We start from the raw sequence: 17513 nt of genomic DNA on the forward strand, positions 1-17513 counted from the left end.
CTTGGGCCTGAAGTGAAACAGAAACTGGAGATCCCTTGGCATGGGAAATCTGATTTTCAAAACAGATCCCTGAAGAACCATGTTAGTCAGCAGGATTCACAAGCAAGCAAAAACACATGGCAGCAACATTTCAGAAAAATGCTATCCTCTGAAAATAAAGTCTTAATATTTTCTCTTACATCAACTTAAGGGCCAACAAGCAAACAATCTTTCTAACCCATCTGCATCAACAGACTGGAATAGTCAGATCATTCCTATCCAGAACTCAGTCATGGACTCCAAGAGAGTGGCAGGGGCCTAACTTATCTCCCTGAGCCCATCATCTGCTGCCATCCAGGGCATGCATTAGGAGGAAGCTGGAATCCAAAGCGGAGCCATGACTCACGCCCAGGCACTGCTGTATGAAATGAGGGCACCCCAGAGAGCATCTTACCCACCACACCAAATGCCTGCCCTTTCCTTGTTCTTTGAAGCTTTAGTTAAAAAGTGATAAAGTTAGGAAGGCAGACTGTACACTTGTCAGATTGACATATTCCCACAATTTGTGGAACCTACATGTACAGCTGTTTACAAAATCTCCTAGTTAATTAAGTGCACTTTAGGAAGTTGTCCTCATGAATCAGCTAGCATTAGCATAATTACCAAAGTAGCATGCTGTGAGGAAGCTAAAAAAGCCAGGCTGATGTCGGAAGTAATAAAACATATAGCATGCCGTTCTAATAAGTGCCATCAGTGTGTAACACAGGGCTCTGTATAACAAGGCTATTTCCAGGTCCCAGATGACAGTCGCTGCAACAACCCTTTGCTGAGAGGATTTCAACAAATTGCATTAACTAAAAAAGCCCATGATGTAGAGGCATTCAGCAACCCATAGACTGATCCGCCACTATAACATAATATATCATTGTGCAAAGTCACCATTTTTTATTATATGCTTTATGACAAAACCTGGCAAGCTTTACAAAAGGTTGGTTGGCGTTTTTTTTTTTTTTCAGGATTTAAGCTAAAAGTTAAACAGCACTTACTTGATAAATGTGGGTTTACAGTATAAAGAATGACTAGAAAATTTCAGAAAGAAAAGACAGAAATAGGGCCTGAAAAGAATCTAACCGGAAAAGGGGGAGAGGTGGTAGGGATGGATATCCTAAACGTGCAAAAAAATATGTTCTCTACTTACATCCAGTAACTTATTAAATAAAATTACAATGTAACAGCATTCCAACTAATGCTCTTTCCCTGCTTCTTATTTCTCCTTCGCAGTTAGTTCAATTATCATTCTCTTATTTCCCATCTATAGAACAAAATGCCTAAAGTAATAATTTTCTCATTGCCTATATAGTACCATCAAATCCTGCTTCATTTTTAGTCCAATTATTGTTCCTTCCTCAGTCTCAATGCTAACACTAAGTACATGTTTTCCGTTCAGTCGAAATGAACATGCCATTTTACCGTCAGTCTTTCTAATCATTGGTCTACTTTTCAATCTCTCTGCTATAAGAAAATTAGCTCTCCCAACCATAGCACACTTGATCATGTTATTTCTCCACTCAGAAACAGTTTTCTTCTGAATTCTTCCAAGAAACAAAACTAACAGACATCGGCTCAGACTAAAACTCTCACCAAAAATTCTTTTGGTTCTCAAGACTTTGAACTCAGAACTTGAATTGGCTTCCTTTGGTCTCTGACTTGCTTTCTGAACCTTCATGAATCAATGGCTTAAAATAAATAATACATATTAAGGAGTTTTATTATATACTCATTATATTTTTATGTATTACTACACATAAGAGATTTATCAGGAAACACTCATACACTTATAAAGCCCAAGAAGTCCCATAATCTACAGCCTCCAAGCTAGAGACCCAGGAACGCTGGTATAATAATCTGTGTGTCAGTCGAAGGCTTAAGGAGCAAAGAAGTCAATGGAATACATTCCAATCTGAAACAAAAGAAGTCTAGTGCCCTACTTCAGAGGAAGGAGAGAACAAATCCTTCCTTCTGCTATTTTTGCATTGCATTCAATCCCTCAACAGCTTCATTCATGCTCACCCACAAACCCAATCATCCTGACAGCAATCCACTTTGTTCAGTCAGTCCATCTGACTGCTAATTTCATCAAGACCATCCTCAATGACAAGCCCAGCAATCATGTTTTACCAACTGTCTGGGCATCCCACAGCTCTGCCATGTCCACGAATAAAATGAACCGTCACAGGAACGGACTAGTCCCCATACCAATGAAATTGTGTTTATGCAGATGTAATTAACACCACCTCAAACACAGCTTCTATTCAGCCTGGCCCTTTGTTTTTCACTAGTGCCCCCTGCCCTTCTCTAGTCTTTGTGGTAGTCCGAAGAGTGTCCCTCAAGCTTTACCACACTCAAGTGCTGTGAAAGCATCTACCCGGGACAGAACCATCCCAAGGAATAGGGCTTTGCCCTCTCAGGAGGAACCATGAATACAACACTTTATTGTTCTCTCATTCATTCAGTTGTAAACTAGCTGTGCTTATTATAATAGGCAAGACTGGCTCTCATACTTCAATTATCTAAAAATGAAGGCTATATTAACATGTGAGAGACATATGAGAAGACTACTTAGAGAAACAAAACAAATAGGTAACTGAGATGGAAAAGGTGACTGACAGTTTGCACTGTATATATGCTAAAACATTGTACTATATTCTATAAAATGAGCCATGCATGTTAAAAGATTTTAATTCCCTTGTGCTAAAAAAAAATCAGACCAAAAATGATGCACCACCTTATACTTGCTAAATCAGAAAGCATTTGAAAGCAGATAATATATTATACCATTGCTGGGAAGTATGTAAATTGGAGCTTCTTTTATGGCAATACTTAACAAAATTCTGGAATCATGTCTTGACTCAGCAGTGTCATTTTAGAGTATATCATATTCCAAAACCATTCTTCAAGCAGATCCATAAAAGCAAATGCTTGAGGGCATAACAGTATTGTTTGTAACACAAAGGAAACTAGAGACAACCTCTAGGAGAAAAGATTACAAAAATACGTTATGTGAGAGTATGGATGTGTTTGTAAGGATGATGCTCTATCCTGTAGTTGAAAGTAATGAATTAAGCTAACATACAGCAAAATAGATAGACTTTTAAAAAATATTTGTGTTGGGGCCTGCATTGTGGCACAGCAAGTTAAGCAGCTGCTTCCAACACCAGTGTGCCTTATTGGCACATTGTTTTCAGTGTAGGTTATATCACTTCTTCCTTTTTATTTTTTAAAATGCATTTATTCATTGATTTAAAAGACAGACTTACAGAGAGAGAAGGACAGAAAGAGCTGTCTTCCATCCATGAGTTCAACCCACAAATGGCAACAACAGCCAGGGCTGGGTCAGGCCAAAAGTAGAAGCGAAGAACTCCACACGGGTCTCCGCTGTGCATGACGGATATCCCCGTTCTTGGGCCATCTTCTGCTGCTCTCTCAGGCACTTTAGCAAGGAGCTGGATCTGAAGTGAAAAGGATGTGAACAGGTGCCCACATTGGATGCCAGAGTCACAGGTACAGGCTTCAGCTGCCCCTGGCAGCTCCATTTCTGATCCTGGTCCCTGGTAATGCACCTGGGAAGGCAGGGGAAGATCACCTAGATAGTGGGTCTCTGCCAACTGTGTGGGAGACCAACCTAGAGTTCCTGGCTGTGGCTTTCAGCCTGGCTCAGCCTCAGCCATTGCAGCCACTTAGAAGTGAATCAAAGGATGGAAGATACATCCACCTTTCAAGTAAATAAATATTTAAAATACTGGTATAAATTTTTGAAAAAGAAAAAGTAATGAAATATTCAGTTATACCAACCATGTATATATTTTTTGGGGAAAGACATTAGGAAGGAAACTACAGTTCGATCAACCAAGTTAATTAACTTGTTGAACTAAGGGTGCCTCAGAAAGCACAGGAAAGAACTAAGCTCTTATAAGATATTGGGAAAGGGTGGTGATAACGTCTGGTTTAAACAATGTGATCCTTTGATGTAATCCTCAGATTAAAGCAAGACCAGATGTAAAGGGGTTAGCATCAGGTCTGGGCCAAGTAGACCCAGGATTCTATTTTCTAAGAAACTACTACGTTAAAATAAGGAGAATGCTGTGACTCTTATTTGAAGTGGTGCACCTGCCTGCAAATTTTCTGGGCGAAAATGACCCAGACCCTCCAAATAAATGTGGCATGTTTCAGTCTTACTGAAAAAATTTCAAACTGCATGGTTTCTGGCAATCCATGATTCTAGAGAACAAGTTTTCCCAGTGCTATAGCCTTTGGTTGATTAACAACAGCAGTTTAAAAGACTCCAGGCTTTAAAACACAAAGTATCACATGCCTTTCAGAAGTATACACGTGTCTAAGGAACTATGTTAGATAAATTAGAGATAATGATCAAGGACAGGAGGGTAGAGAGGAAAATGTAAGTGACACCTGAAATAATTGACCTGAGAAAAAATGAAACAGCAACAGCAACCAGGCCTGATAGAGCGCCAGGAATTGAGAAGTACATGACTCAATAGCCTGCACTTGGGTTTTCAGGTGCTGCCTTTCCTAACAAACTAGTAGAGAAGTGAGAACTCTAGCAGCACCTGGATCTATCCTTTCCCTCTGGGTTTCCCCAATCACAGAGGCAGTCCCTGGGGCACAGAGAGACCTAACTAAAGCCTAGCCTGCCCAAGAGGCCTTTCTTTTGCAGGCAGACAACTCTCCACTTGACCATTGCAAAGACTACTGAAAATGGTTGGTAGGATGGGCTCAATTATCCCACTCTGAAAGTCTCGTAAGGAAACCCTAAGCCCCAGTATAATTACGGAGGTAGCTAAGGGTAGGATGCTAATTCCAGAAGACGTGTTGCTTATAGGAAGAGGGAGATCACAAATGATCATGCACAGAGCAAAAGCAATGTTTCCACACTGCAAGAAGACTACTGTCTTCGAGCCAGGATGAGAGGCAAGAGCTGGAACCGACCCTTGCAGCACCTACCTCGCTCTCAGTGGGTGAAGTGATGCGCCTTTACGGTCATTTCGTCATTGGGATCCCAGTAGACTGGTAAACTTCCTTCCGTGACGCATGTGTTTCCGTTGTTGAGTGAGAAGTTGCAGAGAAGGGAGGGCAAAAGGAGACAAGGAGTAGCCATGAGGATTCAAGAGGCAGTAATGAGAGATCCTAAGATAATTGCTGTCGGAACAGCAACTCTATGGGAACAGAATTAGAGCCTTAAGTTGTATCAACTTTTATCAGCTCTTTTGTTAAGTGTATCGCCAACAGCAAGTTCTCAGCAACCTAGCTACAGCGAAGAAAAGTAGTTGAAAATAGAGTGCAGGCAAACAGGTTTCATCTGTTCTCCCACGGGCCAGCTCCCCTGTCTGTAACGATGATCTGACCACCTTCTGTCTCGAAATCAAACTATCAAGATGTGGGTAAGGAATTTCTCCTCCGGAGAACTCAGAGAAGTTCCCAGTTAGAAACTCTAAGCCTGTAATGAAGGCGAGATAACTAGTGATGCCGTTATAAAACCTTCAGAAAAGAAAGTGATGGGGAGCCAGTGCTATGGCTCAACCAGCTAATCCTCTTCGTAAAAGCACCAGGATCTCGTACGAGTGCCAGTTTGTGTCCCGGCTGCTCCACTTGCTATCCAACTCCCTGTTAATGCCCTGGGAAAGCAGCCAAGGTATATCCCAAAGCTTTGGGACCTTGCACCCACATAGGAGATCCAGCACAAGTTCCTGCCTTCAGATCAGCTCAGTTCTGCCCATTGGGTCATTTGGGGAAGGACAGTAGATAGCAGTAGATTGAGATCTTTATCTCTCCTTCTCTCTGCAAATATGCTTTATTAACTGGAATAAATAAATATTTTTAAAAGAGAGAGAGAAAAAAGAAAGTGACTTTGCAAGTCGCCACAGTTTAGCTTTTAAATATCACTAGAGCCGAGCACAGTAGCCTAGTGGCTAAAGTCCTCGCCTTGCACACGCCAGGATCCCATATGGGCACTGGTTCTAATTCCAACAGCCCTGCTTCCCATCTAGCTCCCTGTTTGTGGCCTGGGAAAGCAGTTTAAGATGCCCCAAAGCCTTGGGACCCAGCACTGCGTAGGAGGCCTGGATGAGGCTCCTGGCTCCTGGCTTCGGATTGGTTCAGCTCAGCTCCGGCCGTTGCAGTCACTTGAGGAGTGAATCATCAGACAGATGACCTTCCTCTCTGTTTCTCCTCCACTCTATATATCTGACTTTGTAATAAAAATAAAACGAATCTAAAATACACACACACGCAAAAACAAATAAACAAAAAAACACACTACATCAAAAATCCTGCCCTTGTAGCCAAGCCAAGCAGGGAGGTAGCCAGGGTCCACAAGAGAGAAAGTCTAGGATTGTCCTTGTTAAACCTTTTTTGCATGCTACTTTTTTTTTTTTTAAGATTTCTTTATTTTTATTGGAAAGGCAGATCAGATTTATGGAGAGAAGAAGAGACGAAAAGAATGATCTTCCAGTTGCTGATCCACTCACCAAATGGCCAGGACAGCTAGAGCTGAGCTGATCTGAAGCCAGGAGCCAGGAGCTTCTTCCGGGTCTCCCATATGGGTGCAGGGTCCGAAGGCATTGGGCCGTCCTTGACTGCTTTCCCAGGCCACAGGCAGGGAGCTGGATAGGAAGTGGAGCAGCCAGGACATGAACCAGCACCCCTGTCCAGGATCCTGTGCTTGCAAGGGAGGATTTACCATTGAGGCATTGTGCCAGGTCCTGCCTGCTACTGTTCACTCCCATATCTCTCCTCTGGACTTTAAAGTCTGTTCATTAATCCCTTGGCTCAACTGACTACTGGATAATGCACAGAGGGAATCCAGATCTGACCTCAGTAACAAATCATCAGCAATACGCTGCAGACTAAAAGGCTGTGTCCCAGGTATAATCAACGGAAAAAGAAAGCAGTGTTGTGAAAGGGGATCTACCCTCTAAACAGCGAATGGTTAACAAAACAACATCTTTTTATAGAAGTAAATTCTTTCTGTGGGCACAAGCATTTATTTCAACAAGCAATTTCCTCTGATTCACTGACGCAATCTCCAAGTGTTATTTGCTCAAAATTGATTACAAAAATTACCTCTCCCTCTGCTTTCATCTGTGGCCGTCAAAATACAGCACAACATAGAAACTGGTCACTATTCTTAAAGAATGCCCCCCAAATGCCCAGCTCCCCTGTAATGGCCGGACTGTATCATTTTGCCTTTGCTAGCTAATGACTTAAAATGTGGGTCATTCATTCCCTACGTTGTCAGTTTGGTTTGATATTAGCAGTTCATATTTGATATAAAAAACATCAGCCAATATTTGCCATAAACTCAGCCACTGGGTTGTTTGCAGGCTGGCTGTTCCAGAACAGTCTCAAGTGAAACAGTTTCTTATCTTTGTGATCTTCCATCCTCCCAAATATTAGCCTGAGCTTGATGTCTTTACAGGATTCCAGCTGACAAAAACAGCTCAGAATTTGCACCCCATTCTTTTCAGCACATTTTATTAGCCATGGCTAATAAAACCAGCCAAATTCAAAAGTTTAGTAGTCAGCGTTCCATGACTCTAAATGAAATACCTCAAACAGCAAACTGGTAAAGAGGAAGAGCTTATTTAGCTCAAGACTTTGGACTTTGGACATTGCCCAAAATTGGGCAGGCTCCATTGTTTTGACCTCTGATGAGGTCAGCAGAAGGTCATGATGGTACATTTGTGGCAGACTGATCATAAAATGAGCCAGGAAGCAGAGCGGGGGTGAGTCCAACTCAGCTTTGATAACCAGTCCTCTCGGGTGAATTACCTTCAGGGGTCATGTCATATCCCCAGTGAGCAAGGGATCCCCCACTAGGCCCACCTCTTCAATACCTTAATTAGAATCCATTTCTACCCTCGTGGTAATTTATGGTCTAAGAATTTAAACTCTTTCATGAGTTTGGGAACCAAATCATGACCAAACCATGGAAAAAGGATAAGAAATAAAATCTACTTCTTAAAGAAAGACAATAAAGTCTCATTGCAAAAGGTGTAGATCTAGAGAGAAGGGAAGAATCATGACCCCTTTTGTAATCTATCACCCAAAGAGAGCAGTTATAGAAATTATGGGGAAACAAAGTAAATAAATAATTTTTGAGTACAGATATGCCCTGTGCCATATTTGGGGCAATTCCCATATACTAAAAACTGCTGTTTTTCTTAACCTCAACTATAACTTGAGGTCCTGAATTTTGCTGGTTAAATCTCATAATCCCACACACAGACCATGTTATAAATAACTAAAATCTCTATTTATCTAAAATAGAAGTTTTGATCTAGAAATTGCTTTTAAAGTACACAACTTCATCAAATGTGTTAGAATGATACAAAAGTTCTAAGTGCATCAAGGACAGAGTAAATTCCCCCATTTCACAATTCTAAGGACTGTTTCTGGTTTACAACTGGTAATAATAATAAAAAAAATCTCTATAATAATATATTGGAGACTGGAAATGGACATTTAGCCTAGCAGGTAAAACACCCACATCCCACATCAGTCTGGATTCTAGCTCCTGACTCCAGTTTTCCACCCAAGTAGAACCTTCACTTCAGCAGGGATGCCTCAAGTAACTGAGTCCTTGCCACTTACATGGGGTACCTAGCTCGCATCTCAGGCTCCCATCTCTGGTCCCAGCTCAGCCCGAATGGCTGGGAGATCTACGCTCCATTCTCCCTGTCTCTCTGTATCTCCATCTCACTTTGTATGTACCTCTTTCTGCCTCTAGCTTTATATCTCAGACAAATATATATATCATATGTATCAGACAGTTCCATTTCATTTATTAGGTGAAAAAACCGTCACACAGAATGCCAATAAGAGAAGAGTCTGTACTTTCCATAACGTGGATCTATTCTATATTTACATTCCTTTGAGGAATTTTTAAATTTTTCAGGAGATGTTAATCATTATGCTGTTCTAGAATTTATTGTACCTAATCAGACCAAAGATATTTGAAATTCGTGTTTTAAGTATCTTTCCCCTCCACAGTGGGACAATTTGATTTTTTTTCTCTATGAGTTTTCATGACTGGCTGTATTTTTTTCCCCACCATAACTTTTGTGACTAGGAGTGATGGTGCAAAGGTCAAATAAATGTGCACCATTAAGCAATACAACCTGACATTTCCAGATAATAACTCCCTTGGATGCGGAAAGGGAGTGATACCTAAAGATCACAGCCCCTCTTCTTGTCCCTTTGCACATCTAGTCAGCTCTGCCCGTTGCACACAAAGATTTTATGCCACAGTTTTATGAAAACCCTCTCTCCTGGAAGCCCAAGTATTACAAAATTCAGTGCACTGGCATACTAAGGGTAATTAGCCAGATTCATGCTACAGTTCCATAAATCCAGCTTTAAATAAATCTAGCACTGCTGTTAAAAGCAGAATTTTAGTTGTTACAAAACACTGAACAAGATCCTTTTCCTAAGATCACACCACAGCATGGCAGAGTTCAAGATCAAAGACAACACACAGCCTAACTTGATAAAAGTAGCATCCATCCAAAGAATTTTTTTTTCAGCTAAATAAGTACATCTTGTAACATTTCATAGGGTTATGTGATGATCAAATATGCCATATTCGTAACCTATTTACATTCTAAATCTTAAAGATTCAGAATTGTCTGTTACAGAATGACTAGCCAGATTTCAGTGAAAGATTTATGTAGTCTGAATTCTGATAACATTCTTTGTAAGATTCTTTTATGGAGCAAAAAATTAACACAAACACATTCACTTCCTTGTGCCAACATTGTTGCTCATCCTAAGCTACTTACCGACGTTACATTATTGACAATGGTATTTTGTCTGCAAGGCTTTTTATGTGGCATAAAACTCTGTCATCCCTAATATCTCAGATGAGATACCAAGCCGTCCATGAAGCTCTTCTATATCATTCCACTGCTTTATCTGCTCCTTGCATTGAATAAAAAATCATCCTACTATAAACTTCAATATTTTCCCATGTAGAATAAATTTTATTTTCATTTATTCTTTCTGAATCTTAAGTATCAAATATCTTCTGTACTAGGGTCATGAAACAGTGAACAGACAAAACTCCTTGATTGCTTGTAACTTCTACTCAATAAAAGAGGACACAAAATGAAATACATAAAATCTAAATTAAAAAGAGGGATTCAAAATGTAGACATTCTACTAATAAAAAAAATTAAAGTGTTGACAAAGTAGTACAACCTTTTCATAGTTTTTTTAAAAGATCTATTTATTTGGCACACATAATTGTATAGAGACATCATAAATATTCACATATGGTCATAGTGGCAGGAGCTGTGCCATAACAAAACTAAGAGTCAGGAGTTTCATCTGGTCTTGCATGAGTGTAGGTACCCACACACTTAAGCCATCTTCCAGCTACTTTTACAGCCATTAGTAGAGAGCTGGATTAGAAGTTGAGCAACGGTGGGGGGAGCAGATTCCATGGGTAATATAGAGGCCCACCCCTATGGAACTATAATTTCCACTGGATGCTTAAGAGTTAGGGGTGGTGACATGCTGAGCTAGGCATAACCATGGAACTCTCCAACACTCATGGCTATGGGAGTTGGCAACAGGCCAGGCTGGTCCAGGCTGCAGAACCCACAGGTGTACCCCAAAACAGGGTATAGGGCTAGCCAGGCCAGAACATCCACCAGCTCATAAAAAGGCCTGGACAGAAGGGGCAAACTATGCTGGGTAAGGGTCTAGCACCCATCAGCACATGTAAAGTCTGGGTTTGGGAGTGGGTCTGATGGGGGAACGTGGGAAACTCCCCTGGTATGCCATAGTTCCCATTAGTGAGCATGTGATTCAGGCTTGGGTATTGTTCAGGCCAGACAGGGCAAGTGAGAGGGTTAGTTCTGAAGGGGCGCCAACTATGCAGGCCAGACAGGGCAAGTGAGAGGGTTAGTTCTGAAGGGGCGCCAACTATGTAGGGCTGGGCCAACCTTAGGTCACTGGCATGTGTAGGAGCTAGGCTGCAGTGTGTGGATTATGCCGACTAGACTATCACACCTATTACTTTATATGACCCAAAGATGAGAGCAGATTGGGCAGGGCTAGACTGCAGCACCCATCAGTGAGAGTTGGAACTGGGGGAGGGTCAGGGCAGGACAGGCTGCAACATCCAAAGGCAAAGGCCAAGATGGGGGATAGACTATGCTGAGCTGGGTTAGAGCAACCACTAGCACATGCAAGATCTGTAGTTGGGAGAAGGCCTGGTTAGAAAGCTAAGGGGACACCCAAGCTGGGCCATGGCTCCCACTGGTGAGTACAAGAGCCTGATTGGGGTGGTGGTCGGGCTTGACATGGCTGCAGTGTCCCTTGTCATTGGTAAGTACAGGGTCTGGGGTAAACCAAACTGGGCTAGACTCCAGCACTCACTGGTGCTCATGAGAGCCAGAGAAGGTGTAGGATGGGCTAGGCTAGATCTCAATACCTGCTAAACCACGTATGAGCTGTGTCAGGGCGTCGATCGGGTGTGGCTGGGCTATAGCACCCAACAGTAAAAAGAGGAGTGGGTGTGGGTCGATTGAGCAAGAGCACTGTTCCCAGCAGGACAAGAAGTGGACTAAGTCTGGGCCAAGGATTCACCAATGTGCATAGGATCTGCCACTGGGAGGAGATCTGATAGAGGAACTTGGAAAATTCCTCTATCAGGGTGCAGTGTCTGCAGGTAAGCCCAAGAGCCAAGACTGGGAGCAGCCTAGACCAGGCCAGGTTGTAGTACCCATTGGCATACATGTGGCTCAGATCTGGGGACAGGCCAGGCTGGGCAAGCTCATAACACAAACTGTCATATCTGATAACCAGAATGGGGTGCAGGACAGGCCGGGTCAAGCCATAACACCAGCCAATTCACATTAGGGCCGGGACTGGGGACTGCCTAGGCTGGGCTAGACTGCAGCACCCACCAGCGTGAGCTGAAACTGGGGGCAGACCAGGCTGGGCTAGGCTACAGCACCCAATGGCAAATGCCAAGGTGAGGAGGACCATACAGACACATTAGACTGACAGGGACAGGGGAAGATGTAAGCCTGGTAGGGAGATTGCAGGGGGGGGCTCTCCTACTGGGTCTCTGCTCCCACTGGTAAGTGTAAGAACTGGGATGGGGACAGACCAGGCTGGGCAGAGCTACAACATCTATTGGTCTGCAACCAGCTGTACCCACTGGAGCTTGCATAGGCCAGAGTAAGTGCAGGCTGGTTGGTTTTTTGACTTCTTATTTGTTTGTCTATTTGTTTCATTTCAATCAAATACATGTGGTTTTATTTTTATTTCATTTTAATTGGGAACATATAGAAACATGCTGTGTTTGCCATATAGAGACCAGCAGCAGTTCCCTCCACATACCTGTATTTCTTCTTTATTTTTTTTTTTTTGTGTGTGTGTGTGTATGATTTTGTAAAGCTTTTTTAAAAATTGTTTTATGGGGGCCTGGCGGCATGACCTAGTGGCTAAAGTCCTCCCCTTGAACGCCCCGGGATCCCATATGGGCGCCAGTTCTAATCCCGGCAGCTCCACTTCTCATCCAGCTCCCTGCTTGTGGCTTGGGAAAGCAGTCGAGGACAGCCCAAAGCTTTGGGACCCTGCACCCGTGTGGGATACCCCGAAGAGGCTCCTGGTTCCCGGCTTCAGATCGGCATAGCATCAGCCGTTGCGCTCACTTAGGAAGTGAATCATCGGACGGAAGATCTTCCCCTCTGTCTCTCCTCCTCTCTGTATATCTGACTTTGTAATAAAAAAAAAAAAATCTTTTTCAAAAATTAAAAAATTTAAAATAAAAATTATTTTATGATACAGTTTAATAGGCACTGGGTTCTCTCTTCCCTCTCTCCAAGTTCCCTCTCCTCCCCTCTATCTGCCCCTCCAGTCTTACAATGGGTTCTTTCATGAATTTTCAGAAGTCCATCATGCTGCCACTGATGTGTCTCCCAACAATGCAGGAAATTATCAGTCATTTCGTTGTGAGTCCATCCTTGTAGTGCATGCATGAGGACTTACTTCTTTCTGTTTTTACATTTGAACATATTAATTTCCACTACATTTCCATTATGCATTCCCTTGAGTACAGTCCACCACAGGGAGAAAAAAAATAGTGAACCTTCATCCACATGAAGTTAACGAACATATAACAAAGGTATCAATGTGACACTAGGGCAGTGAAAAAGTGTCCAGCATCTTCATGTAGGAGTAAATGTCAGCATGTGTCCCAAGGCACTAATGAAGGTACAACGAGGACTAGATCCTCGTTACTTCTGGGCAATAGCAAAAACAGTGATGGAAAGGACAATAACAATCTCAGGTGATTATGAGCAATCAGTCTCTTATGGATGATTGATTAATGGGTTACATTGCAAGGTCTTATTGCAACAGGTACAAACAACTAGGAGGTGCAGTAAAGTAGAATTCACAGGTAAACTCATTAGATTTGACAAAAGGTGCTGGGACTGGGGACAAGTCCTGTCAAGCTAAGCTGCAGAACCATCTGGAAAGTACAAGATACAGGACTGGGAGTAAAACCAGTAAGAAAACTGTGGGCACTTCTTTGATGTGTTTCAACTCCCACTGGTGAGCATGAGAACCAGGACTGGGGATGGGCCTAGCTAGACAGACAGTGACACCGAAGGCTTGGGTATGTGCTGGATAGTGGGGTTGGTTTAGTGGAGCTAGGCGTCAATGTCCATTTATGAGCACAAGAGCTGCTTGGGATGTGGAACAGACTGCATCAGTCCATTGCACATACTGGGAAGCACAGGAACCATGGCAGCGGGCAAACGTAGTGGGTGTTTTTAGGGTATTCCCAACTAGGCTGCAGTTCCTGCTGGTGTACATGAGGGCCAAATATGTGGTGGGCAGGGTTGAGCTGTGACACAGCATTCATTGGCTTACATAAGAGACAAGGATGGAATCACAGCTGACTCAGTAACTGCAATTACCAGTGTGTGCACAGGCTGATGTGGGTAACAGACAGATGCAGACCCCATATTGGCAAATACACTCAAAAGTCTCAAAAGTCAGTTCTGGGATCACTTCAAATAAAGCTTCTTTGGGGATCCTCCTGACTAAACTTCTGGACACAGAACTCCAACCAGAGGCAGAATCGCAGGATCTGTGGTCTGACCATAGAGTGCAGGTGTCAGAACTGGGCCCCCTCAGAGCCTTAGGTGGAGCAGTGATCAGCATACCCAGATGGACATGGAAGATATGGCAGTCTACTGGGACCTGCAAAGGACATCTGGTACCACAGCAGAGGAAGGAGGGCAGAACAAATTGGCCAACTACTCCAGTCAAGCACTGACAGTCAAATATCCAGGCGAATGGAGACTCTAAGGTGCACCATGTCAGCCAGTGGACTTTGAAAGGATTTTCTGATCCTTGGATTGACAAGATTGACAGCATCTCGGTACTATCAAAACTACTTGAGCAAAGCCCTGGAGCATACTTCACATCGGGGACCCTGGGATGACATTGGGTGGCCATTCCCCATCCTAGGGGACAAGTGATTGAGGGGCTGGGTATGGCTTCTCCCCTTACCTCCCCTCTTTCTCTAGATACAAGAAGAAAAAGAAAATTTAGAAACAATGGTCTCACTCACGTTCCCCTAATCCCTGGCCCTTCCCATCCTAATCAACTATGTAAACATCATCAAAAATATAGACTTTTTTAAAGTGGAGCAACTGGAACTCAAACTGACCCCAAAATGGGATGTTGGAATTGTAGACAGAGGTTTTACTTATCACACCTCAGTGCAGGCTCCTGGGGGGGGTGGGGGTGTGTGTGCTTTAATATTATTTATTTGAAAGGCGGAATGGTATACAGAAGACAGATAATGAGCAACAGAATCTTCTGTCTACTGGTTCACTGCTCAAATGGCCATAATGCCCAGGACTGAGCCAGGCCTAAGACAAGAACATTGAACTCCATCTGAGCATGTGGTATGGATACAGGGGCACAAGCATTTGAGCTAACTTCTGCTGCTTTCCCGGGCACATCAGCAGGGAGCTGGATCAAAACCAGAGTAGCTAGGACTTGAACCTGCACTGTGATGCAGAATGCTGGCATTGCAAGAAGATGCTTAACCTGCAGCACCAAAGCAATATCCCGCTAAAGAGGCACAGTTTTTTTTAAATGCCCAAGGAAGGGTTGGTATCTTCGCAAATATATTAAGTTCCAGTTAGTATTGCATTCCAATAAGGGTGCCAGATCCAGTTCCTGTTGCTCCACTTCCAATCGGTCTCTCTGCTAAAATGTCTGGGATAGTAGAAAAGGTGGCTCATGACGTTGGACCCCACACCTAACATGGGAGGATCCAGAAGCTCCTTACTCAAGGTTTTGGACCAGCACATCTCCAGCTATTGCAGCTATCTGGGCAGCAAACCAACAGATGAAAGCTCTCTCTCTTTCTCTCTCTTAACTTGATTACAATGGAGAAGAAGTTGTTCAGGAAAAGCACAGATACTTGGGATTTTGCTAGTGGAGAGAGATGGGGTATGCCATCAGTAACGGACTGAGTAGAAGTGTCTTTTGACAATTAGAGGAAGCCAACGATCTGAGCTTCTGGTGAGGACCACCACAGATAGTTCTGACGCTCAGGGCACAGTGGTGGAGAGCGACAGATGCTGGAAGGAGGCGCAGGAAGACATGTTTCCAGAAGCAATGTTCAGAGCCCCTCTTTACTCATGATGATGGATTCCAAAATGAGATGGGACAGTGGTACTACAACCATAGAGGATTTCTTCACCTTGCTCATTCCAGTTTCATGTCAGCACCCTATACTGTCTTCTTTTCCATATTAGATCATGAGCTCTGGAGTTACAAATCATGGTCTTTTGAAACTGCCTGTTGGTGGCCAGTTTTACGTTACTCAGTAAGTATTTGTGTAAAGAACAATTGAATATTTCTTGCTAGCTAGAAGAAGTGATTCCTAAAGAGCAATTATTCACTACTCAGTCTTTGAGGAAACCTGTTGAGCTACCCAACTTCTACAGTTTTTCTAAGTCTCGTTTTAGAAAACAGAGTGCTGTTCACAGAAAGCTGTCATTTGGCAAGATTGCTGGAAAGACCAAAGCCCTTCCTGGACTGCATGATATTTTTCTGGAGAAGGAAAGAATCCAAACAACAAGCCAGAGTGTCATTTTCCAAGCACACCTGCTATGTTTTGGATGGGAGGGAGGGATCTGCCAAACATCTCAGAGCTTGTGAACAGGTGACGAAAGTGATTGTCTTGCTTATAAGCAAAAACTTGGCAGTCTTAGAAATCAATGTTAGCACCAGGTGCGAGCTGGCCTGTGTACTCCTAGGAGTTAACGACATGGAACTAATAGATTTGATAGGGAGGTAGGATTGTGGTAAGGAAATCGTTAAACTTGGAAACAGTTTTGGAATCAGATATTTAGCAAGTGTGTGACCAAACAATTGGTCCTTATCAGATGTGACCACCATCAACTCTACCATCTGGACCTTACCAAGCCAAACCCACTGTGGCTAGACTGAAAGTTGGTGACTCAGAAAGTTTCTGAGCCCATCAGTCTGCCTAAAAATGTTAATGCCCTTCAGTTTTTTTTCAAAAACGCAAATCTAATCACACAGTTCCTTTGCTTAAAGCCATTTGTGCCATACTGTTCTCCTTACCCTGATCCCTGAATCTCCTCAGATGTAAATCAAACAACCTTTCCACCACTTCTCCTTCCTTTCTTTCACTACTTTCCCTCCAACTCTTTATATTCTAACAAATTCAGACTTCTTTTCATTCCCAGAATATTCACAGCCACTGTTGCCCCGACAACTTCAGAAGTGCTGTTAAACTTCTCCACCAGCATACTCTAAAATCTTAACCTAAACAGCACTTACTCAGAAAAGTATTCTTTGCTTCTCAATGAATTAAATGTATGCTGATTCTCATACCCAGCTCACATCTCTGTAATTCTTTCTTAAAAAAAAAAAAAAAAATAGGGCCCGGCAGCATGGCCTAGCAGCTAAAGTCCCACCCCCTTGAACGAGCCAGGATCCCATAAGGGTACCGATTTTAGTCCTGGCAGCTCCACTTCCCATCCAGCTCCCTGCTTGTGGCCTGGGAAAGCAGTTGAGGATGGCCCAACACCTTGGGATCCTGCACCGATGTGGGAGACCTGGAGGAAGTTCCCGGCTCCTTGCTTCGGATAAGTGCAGCAACGGTCATTGCGGTCATTTGGGGAGTAAAATCATCAGATGGAAGATTTTCCTCTCTGTCTCTCCTCCTCTCTGTAAATCTGACTTTGTAATAAAAATAAATAAATCTTTTAAAAAATTATTTATTTTTATTGGGAAGGCAGATATACAGAGAAGAAGAGACAGAGAGAAAGAGCTCCCATCCACTGGGTCATTCTCCAAGTGGTCACAACCTCCAGAGCTGAGCCAGGAGCCAGGAGCTTCTTTCAGGTCTCCCACACGGGTGCAGGGTCCCAAAGCTCTGGGCTGTC

This window comes from Ochotona curzoniae, unplaced genomic scaffold (genome assembly GCF_017591425.1).
Source record: "Ochotona curzoniae isolate NIBS_2020 unplaced genomic scaffold, NIBS_Ocur_1.0 contig_1071, whole genome shotgun sequence".
NCBI classification, from domain to species: Eukaryota; Metazoa; Chordata; class Mammalia; order Lagomorpha; family Ochotonidae; genus Ochotona; species Ochotona curzoniae.